The sequence below is a fragment of the Callospermophilus lateralis genome, unplaced genomic scaffold (assembly GCF_048772815.1).
Source record: "Callospermophilus lateralis isolate mCalLat2 unplaced genomic scaffold, mCalLat2.hap1 Scaffold_167, whole genome shotgun sequence".
NCBI classification, from domain to species: Eukaryota; Metazoa; Chordata; class Mammalia; order Rodentia; family Sciuridae; genus Callospermophilus; species Callospermophilus lateralis.
The window spans coordinates 2,360,780-2,382,880 of NW_027512751.1; the positions used below are offsets into that span (position 1 = coordinate 2,360,780).

The 22,101-nt window shown below is 46.4% G+C and overlaps 1 pseudogene; it reads right to left on the reverse strand.

Moving 5' to 3' along the window:
• Nucleotides 1-13,229: 13,229 nt before the first annotated feature.
• LOC143387390 (AT-rich interactive domain-containing protein 1B-like) overlaps nucleotides 13,230-22,101 on the reverse strand; it is a 38,870-nt pseudogene continuing 29,998 nt past the window's right edge.

Sequence of the window (22,101 nt, forward strand, 5' to 3'; positions counted from 1 at the left end):
AGGGGACAGACTCAGGAGACTTGGGTGGATTCATGGTCTCTGACACCTTTTTCTGCCATGCCTCAAGACTTCTCCCTTCCTGGGTCTATGGAGTTTTATTTTGCCGATGTCCCAGAGCATCAAGCTGTCGAAGCTCTGGCTTTACTCTGGTAGACATTGCTTTCTCCTACCTGCAGTCTGTCCTGACCCTAGTTTTTTGTCCTGAGGGTAAAGAAACTAGGACATAGTTCAGATCTGCAATGCATCCCCAAGGCCCACGTGTTGGAGCCTTGGTCCTGAGTTGTTGGGGCAGTTGGAAGGTAGTGGAACCCCTAAGTGGTGAGACCTCCTGGAAGGGAGTTGCCACCAGGGCTGGACCCCAGAAGGGGGACCCACCCTTTTCTCTTTTGCAACCAGCCATGAGGTAAGCATCTTCCTCTGTGAGTTACTCCTACCAAGACATGCCACCCTGCCACAGACCAAAGCAACAGGGCCAATGGATCATGGAATGGAACCTCCAGAGCAGTGAGTCAAAATGAACCTTTCCTCTTTTAAGTTGAATATCTAAGACATTTTGTTACAGTAGTGGGAAACTGACTTGCACTCCAGGTGAAAGGGGGCTTGCCAGTCCTGTCCTGGAAGGGTTGTAGTAACTGGGAGGCCCTCTTGGGTAGGGCACAATGGTCAGTGGAGCCGATACTCCTTTATCTGGGGCTGCAAGGGAAGGGGGGGTGAAGGTGAGGCACAAGCAGCAGCCTGACCCTTGGCTGGCACCAGAAGTTCCTCTCGACTCTATTGGATTTCATCCCTAGAAGGTGCACAGAGAACACCCTGAAGAGACTCAGTGATGGGGCCAGTGGGTGTGGTGAGTTTGACAGTAGGGCCCAACTGCCTGAGGACAGATGGAAACCAACACCCCAGGCCTGTTGAAAGCACACTCCTCAAAGGAACTGCCTTGGGAAGCATCCAGAGGGGACAGCGCTCCAGCATTTGGCCACATTAAGTGAACATCTGTGTGGGGCCCATCTGGGCTCTGAAGACCCAACTGTGGAGAGCAGACCCCAGTTTGCCCCCACGGGGCTGTGCGTAAAGTTAATGGTATCAATGCCAGGGCTGTGTGACACGACATAGATAAGGGACAGCATCAGAAAGGACACCTGCAGATGCTGGCGGCTCCTCCCTGGCTCAGGAACAGGATCAGGCAGAGGCTGGCGCCCTGGAAGCGCCCCTGGCCATCACTGGGATGCAGACACTGCTTAATTGGGTCTCTCCGTTTCTAGTGGTGTCCATTTGAAGCCAGCCATCGGCTCTGTTCCTAAGAAAGTTCCAGGAGAGGGCCCTTGATTGCCCTCTGGAAGGCTAATTAGTCCCAGGGACGGCTCGTCTGTGGGGCCTGCAGGAAAGGGGAGCCATCAGTCGGCATGAATGGCAGAGATGGCATGGGGCCACCTTCTGATGGCTTTGTGAAGGTTGCTCTGTGTTTGACTGACAAATGCCATATGTCCCTAGTGCTGAGGGCACAGCCTGTCGAGCTCTCTCTTCCCACTTCTGAATGGGCTCCTCTTTGCTTTGCTTTCATACACTGGGTTTCATCTGCCTGTTCTTCAAAGGGAGGAATCACCAGTGTCCTGACGCCTGGCCCTGCACAGACCCCGATGTCCTGGTCACTCCTGGCTATAAGGACTATAGCAGAGTTCTTAGCATGTGCCACTGCAGGGAGCCACCGAGAGGCCTGCTGGGCCTCTCAGCTGCTCACCACTCACCCCACCCCTCCCCGGCGGCAGCCCTCCTGCCAGGACGCTCTGAGCCCAGGGACAAAAGGCCTTTCAGCTGCTGTAATTAGGCCCCTATATCCAAGGGCACATGGGACCTGAGGGGATGCTAGCCTTGGTCTTAAATGGCCACATGGTTCCAAGGGACCAAGGCAGGCCATCTGAACCCGTGCCATCCCCAGGGGCTGCAGCTCCCCATCTCACTGAGCCATGGGCCATCTCCCGGAAGTCTGGACTGGAAGGGCCGCTCATGCCTGACCCAAGTCCTTGCCATGGAGATTGTTGCCCTTCCTTCCTGTGCCCTGGCGGAGGCCAGGACACAGCCCAGCTGTGGCCCCGGCGCCCCTCTCAATGCACAGCCGGTCCTGATGGGTGTCCGCCTCCTCCTTCCTCTCTGGCCCCAGCGGGCCTTCTCCTCTCCAGGCAATTCCGGAAATTCTAATTGCTTTTCTCAGTCTTCTTTCTGAGAGGCACGTTCAAGATGCGTGGACCTCGTTTTCTCACAGAGCTCCTGGCTGGAGGGCTCCACCGCAGACCATGTCGCCCTGAAGGGTAATTGGAGGCGCAGGAGAAATTAGAAGATGCTAAAGCTGTCGCCAAGAGCAAGTGACAAGCCCCATGACCATGCTCTCTAATGACTGCCTAAATGTTTCCCTTCATATTGTCAAAAATAACACCCTCGCACGCCTCCAGCACTGGCTGTCCCCAGCTTCCTTCAGGATGATGAAGGAGTCACCCTGGTCTCGCTTTCTCCCCTGACTAAGGCCCTCTCACTGAGCACCCTACTGGGGTCCTGAGTCCACTAGAAGCCCCCAGGTGCTGCTTGGCCATCTCCACGGAGCCCCCTTCCACTTCCTGGGAAAAGTGCCCCCTAAGAGCATGGCAGGCACAACCCTGAAGCTAAAGATGACACTCTACGCACAGCCTCAGGAAGCCCCCTCAGTGCCAGTGCCACTGCCCTCACAGAGGGTTTTGTCACTATGCAGCATCTACCTTGACTCTCGCTTTCTACCTCAGGGTGCCTGGGACCTTCAGTGAAATAAAATTAAAATACGGAGGATGAGAGTTTCTCCACTCCTTTGTGGGAGACCGAAATACTTTAATATAGTTTTCAGCCAAATCCATCTCAAATTCAAAACATCAGAGAGAAAAACAATTGGACATACAAAAACATCTCTAAACCCAAGATAAGGGGCTTCGTTGAGAAATCACAGCAAATATTTTGCTATGAAGTGGATTTGAACTAAGAAACAGAAATAAAACTTTATTCTCAAAGAAACTTGAGAACCATCTGAGATTTTAAAGTGTTGTGTTTTGAAGTAAAAACTATTATCTTTTTTTTTAGCTCAAAAGAACCAGTGAACAGCATGTTGGATAGTACAGATACCTAATCACTCAAGAAATTCTCTGAGCTGTCAGAAGAAAACAAGGTGAGAATTATGAATAACAAGGAAGATAAGAGAAAGGACAGAACACAGATCCCTGCTCAGGAGACTGGGCCTACAGGAGTTCCCAAAGGAAAAAAATGGAACATAGAAGTGACCAAGGAACTAAGAGAAGAAAAATGAACAGAGATAGAAATTGCATAAGTCACAGTCCATGGCAATAGGGCCATAAAACCCAACTTATAACAAGGGGCAAGAGCCAAGCCACTGGATAACTGAAAAAGTTCCTGGGTGGGAGAAAAAGGAACCACACTTAGAAATACCAACCATGGTATTTGCACTGCAGAAGGAAGGGCCTGAAAAACTCGAAACGTTGAATATCTGTACAAAGTCAGACCCTGAAAAGGAATGTTCTAATGAAGGATGAGGCAGAGCGAGGAAAGAGGGAAAGTGGAAGGGTGGGATTGGGAGGTAGCCCCGGGCGGCTGGTGAAATGAGCTCTCCCGGGAGCTGGCTCTCTGAAGTGGGCAGGAGTCCAGGGAGGCCAACCCGGTGCCAACGCTGGCAATGGACAGGAAGAGCTGGACAGAGGACCGGGTGGGCTGGGGGTGTCGCCTACTTTTGCATGCCCATCTTTTGCATGGGGAGTAGCTTCAGAAAAGCAAAAATCTGCTTTGTCCATCTTCCCGTGAACTCTTGTGAGATGAACCCCAGACCACTGGGCCCAGCCAAGGCCCCTGGTGGGTGCTGTTCCTGGGCTGGTGCATAAGGGTCTTAGGGGAGAAGTGCTGAAGGGGACCCAAGCCACACACAGCATCCAGCCTAGGCCTGTTTGTGAACTGTCCACTGGCCATGCACACCCCTACCCCACGGGGTACCCACAACATGGAGGTGAGGGGCACCATAACGTAGGTACTTACTGTACAGTTTAGATATGAGGTCTCCCCAAATCTTGCATGTGAGACAATGTGGGACAGTCTAGAGGTGACCTGATGGGGCTACGCTAGCCTTAGCTTAATCAGCGCATGAATCCACTGACAGGAATCAACTGGGTGGTAACTGTAAACAGGTAGGGTGCGGCTGGGTCAATGGGGGTTTGTCTTGGGTTTGTATTCCGTCTCTGGCAAGTGACACTCTCTGCTTTCTGGTTGCCATGTCCTGACCTCCTGCCCTTCTGCTCCACCTCACCGTGGGCCAGAGCACGGGAGTCGGCCATCTACACACAGACCTCTGAAACTGTGCATCAAAATAACCCTTTCCTCTTCTGTGCTCTTCTTCTCTTCTTGTCAGGTCTTTTGGTCACAGTGACAAAAAAAAGCTGACTTCAACACTTACCTTGGGATGTTCTGGTCACTTGGAAAAGCTGATCTTGAGACAACAGTGACCTGGAGAAGAGACTTCAAGAGAAATACAGGCCAGCAGAAGAGGAGGCCAGGAGTCAAAAGGGGATGTGTAAGGTCACTTGACTCACCTGGGATCCATCCTTAGTTGGGAGCCCATGCAAATGGGGACTGGCCACCTGCCATACATCTTGCATTATAGACCACTCTCCAGGCCACTGTGGGGTGGTTCCAAATCCTCTAATGTTCAGGTTGATGGATGTGACAAAGCCTGCTCCTTCTAGCAGTACATCCTGCAAGTTGGGGACTGACCCCCACTCCTCTGATATTAACCAGGGACCTTGGAGACTTTCATGGGGTCCTCAGCCTCCCCCTCAAGCCCCCAGTCAGTTCCTCAGCCTTCGGGATTTGTGACCGCTGATGTCATAGCCCCAGTTCAGAAGCTGCTGCTGGAGATCAGCTTCCAAGGTTAAGAGAAAACACCACAGAGAGCCGAATGTCCTTCTTCATTCAACAGCTTCTGAAGAGCAAAGTAAAATTCCTTTTTCATACATGAGAAGGAGCGAGATTGCTGGTCATAGGGGACCCCCGGAACTGCTAATCAGCTGTGTGCATTGGGAGGGCCCAGGCCAGACACTGGGCCTCACACGTCTTTTCTGAGGAACAGCTTGAGGGAGGGCCCACAGAGCAGTGCTGAAGGTGGTGAAGGACAGTCCCCTCCCTGCCCCTGGAACTGCCCAGAGGTCCTCAATGCTTCTGGAGATGTGGTCGCTGCCAGCGGTCCTGAGCCCCGGGCCTGCTGAGGAAGCCTCCTGGTACCTTCCCCCTCCCCGTGTCCTCTCCCTAGTCTCCTCTTCTCTCTCGCCTCTCCCTTTATGCCCTTGTTCTGAGCTGGAACCCAGACTTCAGGTCATCACACAGCGTGCTGTGCCTTGAGGTGACCCGTGCTAATCACCCCGCACAGACCACACCAAGCTCTCCCGTCGGTGGACTCAGGAGCTGGCTCCCAGCCTTCCAGCAGGCCACACTGGCCAGTCTCCCGACAGTGCGGAGCACCAACCTCACAGCTCCTGAACCACCTCATCTTTGGGGGCTGAAGACCACAGGAGTTTGGGGGCTTATGGACCTGGAAGCGGGAGTCCCACTTGGGTCTCAGCCAGGTTGTTCCCCTGGGGGCTCTGGGAAGACACTTCCCCACCTTTCCTGGCCCTGGAGTGCCATTTCTCAGTCCTAGCCCACTCCCTCCACTCCCACCAGCAGTGCCCTTTTCTGTCCCTCCCGAATCTCACCTACTTCCAGCCTCTAGGGCCCCAGATTACCGTGGTCCCACCTGGACTGTTGGTGACACTCTAATTACCCTGCAACCCCCTGCTTAGCTTCCTTTGCCATGAGCCAGGTCTCTGCCGAGGTTCTGCACACCTAGGGAGGCCCCGATTCTGAGACAGATCTGTCCCTGAGCCTTGCTGTCTGGTCCCCAGCTGCGCCTTCCTCAGATCTGCCCTGACTGGCAGCACTCTTCTGTGTGACTCTCCTTTATTGATGGGACCACTAACCTCTGAAGCCCATGCCCAGCACACTGAGTCTGTGGCCCTTTCCAAGACTGCAGACTTCCTTGGCCCTCCACATCCCCTGCTTGAGTCCTGCCAAACCTGATGGCCTTCAGGCCCACGCCACTGCTCAAGTCCAGCTTCAATCTGGGTGGAGGATTTTGTCCAGCATGAAAATCTTTCACCAGCTCCCCAGTGCCAGCTGCTCAGGAGGGACAACTGTGGCCTGTGTCTGCCCCCTTTCCAGTCTCATCTGTGCACCCCCACCCCACCTTCTGACAGCCTCAAGCCTAGAGTTGAACTCTTTGGGTTTCTTTTCTTTTTGTTTCTTGATATTGGGGATTGAGCACAGGGGCACTCCACCACTGAGCCACACCTGGTCCTTTTTACTGTATCTTGAGACAAGGCCTCACGAAGTTGCCCAGGCTGGTCTGGAACTTGCCTTCCTCCTGCCGCAGCTGCCCTGGTTGCTGGTGGATGTCTGCTAGAACCAGGATGCCCAGGGCTCTCACATAACTGTCCCCATGACCAGTGGCCATCTCCTTTCCTCTGGCCTTCCAGCTCCACAAGCTGTGTCCCACAGGAAGCTCTCCCAGGTCACCCCTCAAAGCCGACGGGCTCCTGTCATGTGTCCTCCCCCAGCTCCTGGTGGGTATTTCTGCAATGCCACCACACAGGACGGCTCTTATTATGTATGCTAGGGCTCAACTTTTTTTTTGGAATGAAAGTGTCTATTAAACACCTGTCATGTGCTAGACTCGGGCTCAGACTTTGTCCACTGTGATGCTGAGGCACCCGCACCATAAGTGTGACAGTGAGCAAGCTCCGAATCGGGGCCCCTTGTCTGGGTCCTGGGGGGACCTGCTTCCTGGAAGACATAGCTGGGTCCCGCTCCCTCTAGAGTCAGGGCCTCCAGTTCGGCCCAGGTAGGCAGGTTGGAGCTCCTGCCCTGGGAGCTTCAAGGGGGGCTCTGGGTGAGTGGATGTGGGAAGCTGCTCTGCTGTCCTGAGGTGGGCATGCAGGTCTCTTGCAGAGGACGGGAGCCCTGTGAAATTCCCAAGCTGGTCTGCATCCAAGCCCAGCTTCAGATACTTTCAAGAAGATAGAAAACAACAGACTTCCCACCTCTAGCTCCACAGAGGATGCCAGGCAAGAGGCTTCGAGCAGAGGTTCTCTCCAAAACTCGTAATTCCCCCTACGAGCATCAGACTGTACAATTTACAGGCACTGACAAATTTTACCATTTAACAGCAGCCATTAAAGACAGATTCTGGGTGGGTGGGAAGAGATGCCAGTTTATATCAAGGCTTGATTGCTCAGCACTCAGAGTCCCCAAGCTAATACATCAAATTTAATTTTTGAAAACAAGAGCCCACCAAGATAAACTTTCACTAATTAACAAAACCTGATTTTTTTTTTCCAACATGCATTCCAATCTCCCGTCACTACCATAGCAGCCACGGAATGTTCAATGTGGGGAAAGGGAATGGCAAGGGAAAAAGCTGGCTGCAGAGCCTTTGCAACGGCTCCCCGGGAATGGAAACTCATCTCGATAAATCATGGTGGCTCTGTGCCATCAGGAGCCTTCTCCTTTAGGATATTATGGCCAAGAGAAGTACTGGCCATATGTTCACACCATTTGGTGAAAAACACACGGAACCAACAACACAAGCATTGCACTTATGGGTGAGTTTTTAAAAAATCATGCCAAGTGGATTCATCCTAAACATGTGAGATATACCACGTCACTCCCCTGCCATTAGGTCTATTAGGGTTTGTTTATTTTTATTTTCATGGTTCCATGGGCACAAATAACCTCTTGCATGGGACCAGCATTTTTAGAAGTCATGAACCAAATATAAGCAACTGGCATCCTATGTCCTTGTCACTTGTCATTCCTCAGGTGTCCCTTCTAAATCACAGTGAGTGAATAAAAAGCAAGAAAGGACGATACTATGAAATCAGAATCCTAAGGGTTGTCCACTAGGATGTCAGCGGTCACTCATCAGGTGGAATGCTCCAGCAGCCCTGGCCAGCAGAGCTTCCAGGACCAGAGTGACATGGTGCCTGTCGGTGGCATGCCAGTTCCTAGTGATGGGCCCACTAGGATGACTACAGATTAAGCCGTGAACACAGCTAGGGCTTGGTTGTTGCTGAACTCTTAATTTCTCAGAGTATCATGGGCCCCAAGTACTTTGTTGTGAAGAAATTTAAATTCCAGCTAAGCACATGACTTGGTATGCAGGCCTCTGCAACTCTTTTTGAATGGTGTACAGGATAGTGTTCTGTACCAAGACTTCTGTGGTGAACAACTAGAAGCTATGCTACTCCTTGAAGTGCAAAAAAACGTAGTGATCACCACTTGAGGAGGCATTGGTGTGGATGCTATGGTTGTTGCCTTTTGGAAGTGTGTGTTTGGTGAAGGATATCTTTAAGGAGCTGTATCTATATTATAGTTCCTCGATTCTTTGGGAAAACATGGTTTGTAGAATATTCAGATCCCAGGCCAGCTAAGAGCCAACCTTGGGTGGAAGAGCAAAGCTCAGTCTCTACTCCTTCCTTGACCTTATGCTTGCGCTCAAATTAAGAGACCTGGACTCGACTCTACAGTTCTGGAACTATAGTGCCTCTCAGCTCAGTGTGAAGATGGGCACCTTGTTTCTAGGCAAGCTCTGTGCTGTGTGTATCAGAGAAAAAGGAGTATGACGTCAAACATCGTGACCAGTCACTGTCGTATTTGACCTTTCCTGGGCAGCGGGAGGCAGCACAAACTTATTGCATGATTGGATTTCAGACTAGCTTCCCCTAGGTATATCAAAAAGGGGGGGGGGGTCTGCCCTGTCCCTGGATGTCTGACATCCCAAACTGACATTCAATAAAAAAGCATCAGAATCACCCTTGGCACTGAACACAGGTGAGCAACAGGCTAGGCATGGCATTCCCCAGAACACCCCAAATGACAAAGCTCACGATATTCTCTCTAGCCTTACTTTTAAAACATGCAAAACACGTTAGAGCAGCAGACAAAGGAACCATGTGTGTATAAATACATTAGGACTAACGCACGCTCAGTAATTGTAAGGCTTTTACCTGTATTGTCTCATTTAATCTTGTCAATCCTGTGAGGTGGGGGTTAGACCATTGCAGGCCAGGAAACAGGTTCAAGAATTTAAATACCTTGCTCAAGGTCACAGTGACACTCTTCTTCAGGGAGGACATCTTTCAGTTTGAGAAACGAACATGGACATTTAGGGGAAAAGTCCAACATGCTCTCTGGCTAGCCAGTGTTGTCCAAAGCTCTGCAGCATGTTTATAAGAATTATAAAAAAAAATAAATAAAATAAAAAATTCCAGGCTACTTAAGTCAGGAGATGCTTGGGGTTAGCGAGCCTCCTGCCCGCAGGCCACTTTCCTCTCCAATGTGGTACGGTGGGTTATGGAGTGCCCTCAGGACAGGACACAGGGTTGTTTTGAGATCTCTTTTGTTTCTTAGAATGACTGGAGAAAGCTGGGGTAAGCCTTCAAGTGCCTGAAGTCAGACTGGAGAAAAAGTCGCATTTGTTCATACATGTGATAATCTCCCCCACTCCTGACTCATTTTCCAAGTTCCCATTTTTAAACCTGGTAGGGAGTTACATGGGAAATTGGAGCCTGGCATTGCAGAGTGCTGTGCACTTGACGCAGGGGCTCCAAGCTTTGTATGGGGGACTGCAGTTTCTCCCTCCACTGTCAAACTCCTAGGCCCCTTAGAGGAGACTGAGCAGGGAACTTTCAGAGCTGGCAGGGGCCTCAGAGTCATCTGCAGGGCACACAGGGAGGTCTCCAGGCTACCCTGTGTGTCTAACAGCAAAACCCATTATCATTGCCAAAGTGCAGCGGGTATTGTTTTGGAAGCAAACTGCATTGAGCAGACTTGTACATTTCTATGACTGTCTGATGTGAAAGATGGAAATGCAATTAAACCAAGGCCATTATCCACTGGTGACTCCTGAGAGCCTGGACAGAGAAGGGCACCTGGTATGAGCACAGTACCTCTGCTGAATTAATGAATGACATGTGGCCTTAGCAGATGTACACTACCAGAAATATTTACTAGTTTTGAGAAACTTGGCTAAGTATTAAGTTAAAGTTTACTTCCAAGTTCTCCTGGGTGCGCCAGGGGCACAGGGTGATGGCCCCAGCCACTGGGCTCCCAGAAAGAGACCTCAGCCAACCCAAAAGCAATGGGTTGTCTGGCCTCCATTGTGGCTCATTTATAATGCTTTCTTCATTCCTCATAGGGGAACAGATAGGGGAACTGGCACATGACATCTGAGAGGAGACGAAAAACTTTTGGCAGTTTTGGAAACGGAGGCTTTCTCAGTGGAAGCAGCATGCCTTGTATTAGAACAACAGAGTTTATGCTGTGTAAACTGCCCCCCTCCACTAGGAAAAAAGCATTCTCCACTACAATTTTTAAAGTTTAACAATCTTCAAACAGGCCACACTCATCAGTAAAAACCGATTCTGCTTCCTTCTCAAACCAAACACTCCAAGTAGCTATTTCTGAGCAGATGCCACCCCATAGTATCATTTATGTGACATTAAAAAAATTCACTCAAATACCAACAGATTCAACTTTATAGCACCATTCCAAAATACTAAACTTTCTTTGCACCTTTATTTTTATCTTTTTTTTTTTTTTTGGTACACATTTAAAGTATGGGCATCCTGTAAGTTTCTGAAAAGCCTCATAGGAAAAAAAACTAAATTTTAGGACAAAGCAATAACTCAGTTTATAGGCAAGATGATCTCAAGCAGGCTGCAATTCTTCATGGGCTTCTGTGAGTCTTGATTCTGGGGTGAGAGTGGAGAAACGATGCTAGAATCTTCCTGAAGGAGCCTAGAGACTGTGCTGCATGTTTGCCTGTGCCCACGAGCTGCTCAATGGTTGGACTCTGGGCACTGGCTACAACTCAAAGCATGACATTCATAGTCTATGATTTTACTCTTCTGATTGACTAGAGAATTGGGACATTAGATAACTCAGAGTTCACGAAATACACCTTTTATTCATACACTATGAGAGAAAAATTAGAATCATATTGAATTCCATCTTACAACTCTCCATGTTTTAAGCTTGGAGCACTAAAATCTGTTTTTAGCAAGCAGCTGTATTTAAAGTAGAATTATAAATGGGTTTTTAATTCAACATATATTTGGCTGCATTGTTATGTAAGAAGACTGTTTGACTAAGTAATGTGGGAGTTGACAGATGAGACTGCTTGCAGGAAAAAATTCTTATTTTTTTTTCCTCGTGACTACAGAGTCATGTCTTACACTGATTCTGACGGCGTGCTCCTGTCTAACTCTTCCATATGTTACTGTGGGTAACGTGAACCAGGAAAGCAGATGTGTCAGGGACTGGGAGTGTGGAATACACTGTGACTAGAAGAGGGGTGAGAGGTAGAGCCAGAAGAAGCAGGGGTCCACTAACAGGATGACTCTACTGGCTCCGACAGAGTATTACATTTCAGGCTAGTCAGCTTCGGAGTTCTCACCTCCAGTGGGTTGGCGGCCACTTCCCATCTACATTGAAAATGATCATACCTCAATGTCAGAGTTAATTGCTTCAAAGAAAGACTAATTAGCTAAATAATTTGAGAAAATCAAAGTGTTGCTCCCCACTCTAGAGTAGGTAACCCTCGAAAGGTGCCTTCACACCTCAGGGCTTTGTAATTTGAGGATGCTGCTGTATTTCCCCTATTTCTTGTAAATAACTCGTCACTATAAAGCCACTTTAAGGAAACTAGAACAGTATTCAAGAACACCCATCACAGTGCTTAACAAGATTTAATGTACATTTATTCTTAACATGTGGAACATATAAAGATTTTATACTGAATAAATGATATTCATTAAGCCAGAGGAAAAGGAGGAATTTACATCAAGTTTTTTTCTTTTTTTTTTAACTACATTATCTTGAAATACAAATGTGGATTCTCATCACTGAAAAATCTTTGAAGTTGTGTTTCTTCCTTTTCATTGTATTTTTTCTTTTGTCTGTACTGGTAACCATTTCTAAACCAATCCATATGCAACCATTTCCACACCTTGATTCATGAAGCAAATTGTGATCAGCTGCTCTCTCGAAACAGAGCATGGCTTTATACAGACAGAAACTTGTACATTACCCTCTTTTTTTTTTTTGTTTGTTTTTGTTTTTTGTGTTTTTTGTTTCTTTTTTATTTTTGGAAATATGGCCCTAATGAAAAAAATATATAAAATAAAAATAAAAAATTATTTAAATCTACTATCACTTCGTAGTTACCACATCATGAAAAAGAAACTAAAAAAATTGTACTAAAAAACAACAAAAAAAAAAAGAAAAGAAAAAAAAGTGAGGGTATGTTTAATGTACAACTTCTATATACATCACAGCCCATAGGCAGTAAAAAAATATTTAAAAAATGATTAAAGGAATTGTGAAGAACTGTCATGTGGGGGGCCAAACGACAGACAGCAGACATGGCGGTAGTGGTGAGGAAGAAATTTTCATTGATTGCTATCAGGTATGTATTTTCAATCCTAACTTAAAAGACATTGTTTTTGCTCCTAGCCCAATGTAACCATCTTCCTGTGGAGAAACCAGTATCATTCATAGTTCTGACTACTGACTGACACACCTCCTTGAGCCCCTATACCTATATCTCTAGAAGTTTCTATTGCACAGAGCTTTAGGTGATGGGATGCAACTTTTTTTAACATTCTCTGAAGAATAAAATACATAAGAAACTAATAATTTTTCACCTTTTTGACTCAGTGTGGTGAAATTTTCCCATCTTAGCATCTTTTGCCGAAACTTTTTTCTTTAAAGTCAATTTGCTTCCCCCAAAATGCAATACAACATGGAAAAAAGAACATTAAAGAGAGAATCTGTGAAAAACAAAATGTGACCTTTGAATACACTAGACAGCAACTTTGGTTAAAAAAAAAAGAAAAAGAAATAAAAAACCCCAAAGGATGTACTTATACAAACAGACAGCAAATATTAATTTAATAACTTTTCAAATTAATTATTTAATTCCCAATTGGTAAATAGTGAACGGGGCAGAGGAGCAAAGATTTTCTTTTCCTTCTTCCTACACTGGATAAACAAGAACAGAAAACAGCCAGTTATATGTGACGCTCTAATCTTCACACACACATGCTTGCCTTTTCACTATGTCATAACTGCCCAATCTGAAATAGTACATCACAGATGACAGATGCAACCAGAGAGTTCAGGACAGCTGATATCGAGATATCCAGCAACTGACTCCCGTGCAAAAGGAATTCCGAGCGGTTCTCGTCCACTCTGGCCATGGCCAGTAAAGCCTTGGCCGCCCTGCACATCATGTCTACCCTAGGTGGTTCCAGAGGTGGGGGCTGCATGTGTATGAGGTTATGCTGGCTCTGCTGGTACTGCGCCATCGTGACCCCGTCCTCCAGGAAGCTTATCAAGTTCCCAATGCTTCCCTTCTGCACAGCTATTGCCCTTGCTGCTAGCGCATCCCCCTGGGCAAGGTTCGATAAAAGCGCCATGGACATTTCTCGACAGACTGGGTTTTTGCGATCCCCAACGTACCTAACTAACGTAGCATAGAATTTCTTCTGACGACTAAATGGAGGCATGGCCAAGATGAGGTCAACGTTATTGTCCTGGATGCTGAGCTTACAGAGGGTCTCCAGCACAAGTCTTTGAGGCGACAGGACCGAGTTAGGTCCCTCTGTGGGAAAGGGGTCTTGCGCCTCTGCGGATGGGCACACCATCCAGTGCAGCAAGCCATCCAGGATCGGCAAGCAGATGCTTTCCGTGTAAGTGGACAAGTCTAACTGCCCCGAAATGTTGGCCAATGTGACCAGTGTGTTGTCCCGCAAGACCTCCAGGCAGTCCCACAACCACTCATCTTTGCTGCAGGCCACCCCCTTGTCCTCGTCCTCCTCCTTCTCGTAGGTCTGCGGCACTCGTTTTCTCTCTGGATGCTCGTGATGAAGAAGAATCAGCTTCCCCAGGATCAGCACCAAGCCCGGATGTTTGGACATCTCTGCGTCGTTCCCAGGCACTAAAGACAAGCTGCGCACGATGTTGGACACGCAGATGCAGCGCCTGGCCAGCGAGTCTTGCCAGTGTGCGATGGTGCACAGCGGGGTCTCGTCCCGGCTCCTGGGCTCATCTTCCAGCAGCCTGATGTTCCGGTGGCTTTTGGCCTGCTGTATACCAAAGGGAAACTTGCTGCTTTCCGTCTGGGGTCCAGGGTTTGCTTCTTCGAGCAAGGCCCCCAGCCGAGCAGACAGGACATCATCGATGGTGGCTATGATGCTTTTCTCTGGCTGCTCTTCAGAATCACCTTTGCCTTCTGGCTCTTTCTTTCTACCTGTGGAGCTTAAAGGGGGAGGTGGGCGCCTGCGAGGAGGAATCTCCATCTTACTCTCAAAGTGGGTCTGGATGTGCTCCGTGGTGTCACCGCCCCCCAGCTGCCAGTGCAGAAGCCCGCTGCTGAACTCCTGCACGAGGCCCAGCTGGTCAGAGTGGTCCACCACAAACAGGTTGTTCTTCTTGACAATCTTTATGTGCAGCTTGTCAAACTTACTGGCCTGGCTGGGCTTCTCTTTGGGGGCTGTAGTGGTGTCTGGGGCATCGAGGGTGGCACTGCTCTTTGCCTCGACTCCACCTTTTCAATGTCTTCCTCCTCTTCCTCCTCATCCTCCTCCTCCTCGAGACCCTCAGTGTCTTCTTCCTCTTTCCCAGAATCTTCTGCCAGGGACTGGCTGTCCTCTCCCTTTACTGCACTGTGACAGAGTGCTTTCTGGCTGGGGTCTCCCATTTCATACTCCATGAGAATTCCAAAAATGTCAATCAGGCATTTTCTAAAGTATTCTACTAAAAGTTCAAGAAATCCAGACAACTACAGGAGAGGAGAGAGAAGAGATACAGTCATGACATCACCCTGGGACCACCTTTCTGGCTGGGTAGGACCACATGTGTCCTGGGTGAACTTTCCAAAGCCCACATCATGAACCAAGCCAACATAGGCACGCCTCCGTTGCTGCTGACTTTCAACTCCCCCAACCTGAACCTGACTTCTTGCTCCACATTGCTAATGTCATCAATGAGGGAGGGCTCTGCTCTTCTTTATCCACCTGGTTTAGATACAGCACACTCATTATTAGAAGAGTAGGAATGTGGATTTTATAGACTCTTTCACCCAAAGTGACTCGTTCTCTTCTATTATTTATCTGAGACTTGCTTGCTGGGATTTTTATGGTTATTATTCTTAGGTTTTTATGGTTATTTTTGTCTCAGGTGCCATAGGTTACCCTAATTTATATTCACTATATATCCTTTAGAGAAGATAATTTCAACTATGTGGTAGCTCATAAACACTGAAAATTAGAAACAAATCAATTTAGTCTTTGATAAATGAATTAAAATGTTTCCTAAAATGCAAATTTACATTTCAGTTAGTCACTGCTCAAGCTGAAAGACAAAAGCCACTAGGAGAGAGCCACCAATTGCAAGAGCAAGCTGCAATTCCTGTGAGCCCCTGAGCCATGGAGGGCAAATCCAGAGACTCCAGGACCCCACTTCCAGCCCTGCCCACACGAGGGCCCTTCAAGAAATAGGTCATAAAAAGGGCTTTCTCATGACAGACACCGGCATCACCACACTGTCCTGTTTGCCGGCAGTGTCTTTTGGAAAGTGAGAAGCACCGACTCTGGCACAGTACTTGCTTTCAGGGTCCCAAAGAAACCATTTCCAGGTAGGAGTCTGGATAACTGAAGCATACTTTTCCCCTGGGGAAAAGGGGAAGTTAAAAAATGATCCTGAGTGTGAGAACATGTGACCAGCACAGTTCACCTATTATAAGGATGAAAGTTAATTACTCTAGTGAAGGCCAGATACATTTTAAAATATTTATTTTCTTTTAAAAGAGACTTTGTGTGACATTTAAGACCTTATTAATCCCCAAACCAAAAACAAACAAACAAACCAACAAACCACCAGGACAGGGGATATAGCTGGTATAGCCCCCTGGGTTCAATCCCTGTTATCCAAAAAAAAAAGAACATTTTTCCCTAGGCTTCAGACAAGTACTTATATAACATATACTAAGAATTGTTAAACAATAATAAATATTTATTTAAACATACATATGTACACATTGTTTTTATATATATTTCTATATAAAAAATGGTGTGAAAGTGTCTGTATTTTCTCTCCCCATGTGATGCCCTTAGATATCAAAATGCCTTACTTTTTTCTCTCTACATATATATCTTCTTCATGTCCAATGACTAAAAACATCTTTAATGCATTAATTTAGAATCTTCAATTTTCTAATTGCTACAAATAATTTAAGTCAAGTGATTCTGAAATTTTTTTCTTATTCAACCAACATCTATTATTTCCCTTGTGTTAAGTAAATGCAGAAAAACTGTGAACTCCCAGACATTCCAGATCTCTAATGAGCATTTACACTCTCTTGAAGGCTGAACAAGTGACATCAGCTTCAACTGAAGTAGCTCCCTGGGCCACATCTGCCAGTGATGGGCAGATTACGTCAAATCCACGGAGCACACAGCAGCCGGCTCCAGGTACCGTATCTACAGATGCCGGCCAAATCTCCGCTTTTTCCCATGGCAATTCACAGTGTTGTTACCAAATCAGAGTGGCATGCCTTCAAATTCTCACGGTCACCCTTAGCATTTCCATGACCTCACAGTGGGGGTTTGTTAGCACATGATGTAGGGATTAAGTGGCTTGGTTAATGTCAAATCGTTAAGCCTGAAACACAGTATAGACGTACTGAGGATTCCCTGACCTCTTATTAAATAAATATTATATTTATAAAAATCTTTATTTTTTAAGGTTTATTTTTATGTGGTGCTGAGGATCGAACCCAGTGCCTTGCTCACATGTGCAAGGAACGCACTCTGCCACTGAGCCACAACTTCAGCCCCTGACCTCCTATTTGAAGCTCTAATCTCCACACAACATTCACACCTAAAAATACGACATCAACTCAAGTTCTTCTCCAGCACCATCTTAATTTGGATGGTTTCCAACTATTGCTCTTACATAAAAACATTCTGATAATTTGCACTCATAAGAACTTATCTTATGAGGCTGGGGATTGTGGCTCAAGTGGTAGTGCGCTGGCCTGGCATGTGCGAGGCACTGGGTTTGATCCTCAGCACCACATAAAAATAAATAATAAAGATACTGTGTCCACCTAAAACAAAAAAATAAATATTAAAAAAAAAACTTATCTTACTAATATCAACAAAAATTACATCAATTAAAATTAACATTCTAGGCCAAATTATATGGTTATATTGAGTGCATATATGAATATGTAGCAATAATCCCATCATTATGGTCAACTATAATGCACTCATAAAAACAATGTGGAAAAAAAAAATTCTAGACTTCAACTGAAATTCATTTCCAGAACAAATCTCTGTAATTCTTACCAATATCTTTGGAGGTAATCTTTCGCCTTTGCTTCAGGACTGGTTGTGATGCTTCCACTGAGCCAGGAGGAAAGGTGATCTCCCTTCTGATTGGGGGTGGCTGGGGGGGTGGCCCAGTGACCTGGGACGTGGGGACTGTAGGCATGACCTTCTGCATCTTCATAGTGGGCAGAAAGGGAGACTTGCTTGGAGACATGTGATTCTCCAGAAAGTGCTGGAAGGAAGCCGGGCTGGGCGCCCTGGAGATATGGTTTGGCAGTGATGTGGTGTCTGGTAGGATGACTGAGGTGGGCGCGTGATGGGCTGCATGGAGGCGAAGATGACATATAAGGCTGGCGTTGGCTGACGTGAGAAGGCCACTGGCTCTCGTGATATATCCTCTGATCAAGTACCATCAAGTCATCCGTGCGGCTCATGCCTGGATAAGGGGGAGCCTGTGCAGGGCCGCCGGGGCCCTGCCTGTTTGGGTAGGGGTAAGGCATATCGTTACATGCTGCCCGCATGTTCTGCTGAGGCCCTTCACCGGAGGATGCCTGCATGGGGCCTCCCAGCATCTGAAGTGGGATTCCGTGGGGCTGCATCTGGCCTGGGCCCTGCATTCTCTCTCTGTTGTAGGGGTATGGATACTGGCCCTGAAGTGGCCTCCGGTGTGGGCCAGAGTAAGAACTTCCATACTGGTTGTACATCTCTTGCTTCTGGTTGCCATACTGCATACGTGTCTCCATATGTGTCTCCCTCGTGGTGCTTGGCTGGAGGCCCGTACATGCCATCCATGTGGCATTTATAATTCTGAAATTCATATAAAGTCAAATCATGCTGGTGTGCTCTTACAGGTATAATCACCCAAGCTCAAATTATGCAAAATAGTTATTACCTGGTGGTAATGTTCATTTCAAGATGAACATGGGAAGTTCCTACATAATGAGAACTAACAATTTGGGACTGTTTCCATGTCACATAATGCCTTGTGTCACACACTCCAAAGAGGGTTTCCAAAGTTTGTTTTTACATGTTGGAAATTTTCTGTGGCAGAAACAAAAGCCTCCTCTCCTTGAAGCATGGTGACAGTGCAGCCTCAGCACACAGGCAGGTGCTGGGTGGGGCTTGAAGCCACACTGAGAAACAGAAGGCTGGCCCACAGGAGAGCACTGAGGAGCCCAGGGCCACTAGAAGTTCCAGGGCCAAAGAGATGTCTTACAGAAAAGTCTCCAGACAGGATTCAGCTCCCCAGGCTGTGACATCATGTCACCCAGTGTCCATCCCCAGCAGTACCTGTCACTAAGCTGGGAACTCTGGGGACCAGTGCTAGTCAGGGTGGGTGGGAATCTCTGGTTGGGAGGGAGTGAGATGCTGAGATTTTAATTAGTACTTGTTTTACCTGAAAACTGTTTAAGATCAGATGGCTCAATAATACAAGTCACTGTATGTATGTGTGTGTGTGCGCATATATAAAATACACACACATATATATTCTATTATTATTACATATATCTCTCCAAAAAACCCTAAATGTTTAAAAGCTGCTTTGTGATAAAAATTTTTAAAAAATTCTCTATTTTGCAAGAGGTCTTTCATCGGAAAGGTTGTTTAGAAATAGCGAGGTCCTATGTTTTTGAAAAGCCACCCAGAGGCCCAAGCCTTAGCATCAACTCTGACAGCTGCATGGGGTTTGTACAGCTAAACAGCAATGGCCACCGCCAACTTGATTATGGGGCATTGATATCTTAGTTTTTTAAAGACAAATTAACTTTTACTATATAAAATTTTGAGTTTCCTTTTCTATATATTCTTCAAAACACTGACAAATTTCTGTTTTACAACAGCTTTTGACACAAGAGTATACAGTTGTCCCATGGTATCTGCAGGGGATTGGTTCCATGACCCCTGTAAACACCAAAATCCAAGAACGCTCAAGTCTGAATATGGTGCAGTCTTTGCAAATAACCTATGTACTGCCTCCTGTATACTTTAATTCATCTTTAGATTATTTCTAATACCTATACAATGTTAATGAATGCTTTATAAATTGCTATCTCTATAGTTTGGGGAATAATGAGAAAGAAGCATGTACATGTTCTGTACAGATACAATTTTTTTAAAGATACTTTCAAGCATTTTTGGTCTGTGGCTGGCTGAATCCATGGATTTGGAACCTACAGACAAGAAGCCAACTGTACACTATGGAACCTCTTCACAACACACCTCACTCTCCATTGGTCTTGTCATCGTTTGTAAGAATTAATGTATTTAACTTCATTTAACATGCTATATTTATTTCACAAATATTATATAATAAGAGCTATGTTTAATTACTGACTCCCAAATTCCAGAAGTACTTTTTAGTATTAAATACATCCTGAGTGTTCAATAAATGCTAATAATTTTTGTTATAATTCCTAAAAATCTTCAGAAGTAACACAAGTTGAGTTTCAGATTCTCAGAGAGGAATAGAGAAAACAAGGCCCCACACCCACTTGCCAACTCATCGGCTTCTGGGGATACAGGCCAGGCTGGTGTCCTCCATATGGTGGCTGTCCTGCTGGAGGACCTTGGCCTGGATACTGCTGCCCATATGGTTCATGCCTGGAACAAGGCATTCAAAGGAAACTTAATGCACAAAGGACTTGGGATGAGCACAGCATGAACAGTCCATTTTGGATACTCTACCCCCAGTGGTGCTGCCGTTCCTCTGTCACACACTGTTCCCCACAGCCTTCCTGGGCAGCAGCTGCTGTAGCTTTTAGCAAGAAGGATGGGAACACCCATTTCGGGAGTGCTGCCAAACTCCTGGTTTGGGATGTTGCTAATAGGTGTGAGAGAAATACCGGTTTAACAGGCAGCACCTGTGGGTACCTGCCCAAGCCTTTGAGGCAGAAGCTCTGCCTCCCACTGAAGCTCACCCAGGAAGTGTCATGGACGCCATGTGAGGCACCATGACAGCAAGAAGCAGAGGAACCTGGGTCTCAAGAAGTGTTGGTAGAAGTGCTGCCACATGCAAAATGGTCTACTTTTTACTTTCTCATTATGAATAAAAATGTTTAAGTTTTTAAAGGTCAAACCTAATTCCAATGATGCTGATACAGTCACAAAATTTCATAGTTCTATGACCTGAAAGTCTGTGGGAAAAAACCAACAATGACTGAAATGTACTCCTATTCAGTCACAACCTGGAAATAAGTAATACATTTATTTCCAACTGCAACTATACAGAGAAATTGTAAATACCACAAAAATAGTATGTTCTCAAGGGCAACAGATTTGAACTCTTGAAAAATAAGTTGGTTTAAATTAATAAATTGAATCTTGTAAGAAAGAGAGTAACAAAATTGAATATATTCCTAACATAATCAAGGAATAAGAAAAAAATAAATTTTTAAATATCAACAGGTAAAAAAGACAGATTTTTTTGAACTACTATGATTATCTAGAAATAAAGAAATATAATTGACATGGATAAAAATCTAAGTAACATATTTCAGAAAAGCAAACTTAATGAAGTAAATCTCATGTGGTTGAACCAGAAAAGCATATGTACTGGAAATCGTCTAATAATATATGAAAATGTTCTTGTAATCTTGTTAATAAAATCAGTCAGTCAGTTTTAACTGGGTCTTAAACTCAAACCAAAATCCTGATCTGGCACACTAAACATTATAATGGCCAACTGATTGAGGCATATATATATGGCCAGGGTTAACAACTAGAAGAACAAATTCTTCAGCCACTATGAGACAGTGTTTTCCTACTTGGGCACAATATAGCTGTATACTCTCAAGAAGCGGTGTGCAGAAAATGTCAGGGAGAAACCTTACCTAGTAAAACAGCGATCTTCCCAACTTCCTCCCTCTGATTAAACTAAAGAGCACCCCATGTGTGGAGGGCAAGAGGGGCCATCTCAGCAGGTGGTCCCTGGGCATATGCACCCCCAGATCCTGGAGGAAGTGGCCTGAGAGCCAGCTCTTCTCTGTGAGTGGCACTCCACTCACACTCTTTCATTGCTTCCAGTCTCTCCTCTTTTTTTCCTTTGAAGATCAAATATGACATTAAAGCCTGAGTGCTTCTCTGGATGGGAGGGAGCGAACACTCTAACAAAGGGGAGGGCATATTGAACCAGGGGCACAGGGGAGGGGTCTCGTCACAATGAAAGCTCCCCCGTGCCACTGCTGTAGGGCAGTTTATGATGACCTCTCTCTGACATCTCAATGGCGCTCTTCCTTCTGGGCTGGTCCTGTGGCCTAACTGGCCACTTCAGTGACAAGATGGCTTCCTTTAGAGAGGCTCATGCAGGCCATGTGGCGGGCCTTCTCAGAACTGTTTATCAAGGAGTAATGTGCACTCTCTTTTTAGAAGGAAGAGTGAAAACATCAGAAGGAGCAATATCTGGAAGACCTTTCCAGAATGCCCGAAGCGTGACACTACAACCCTCAGACCTTCCTTAAGAAACAGAGGGGGGAGGAGAGAGCTGGTTCTGCGAAATCCAGGAGTCTGGTAGCTCCCAGAGAAGACTCACCTGCTGTAGCCGGGCCACCTCACTGTGGTGACAGTGACCACCTCAGAGAGGGAAGTACATGATGGGTGCAGC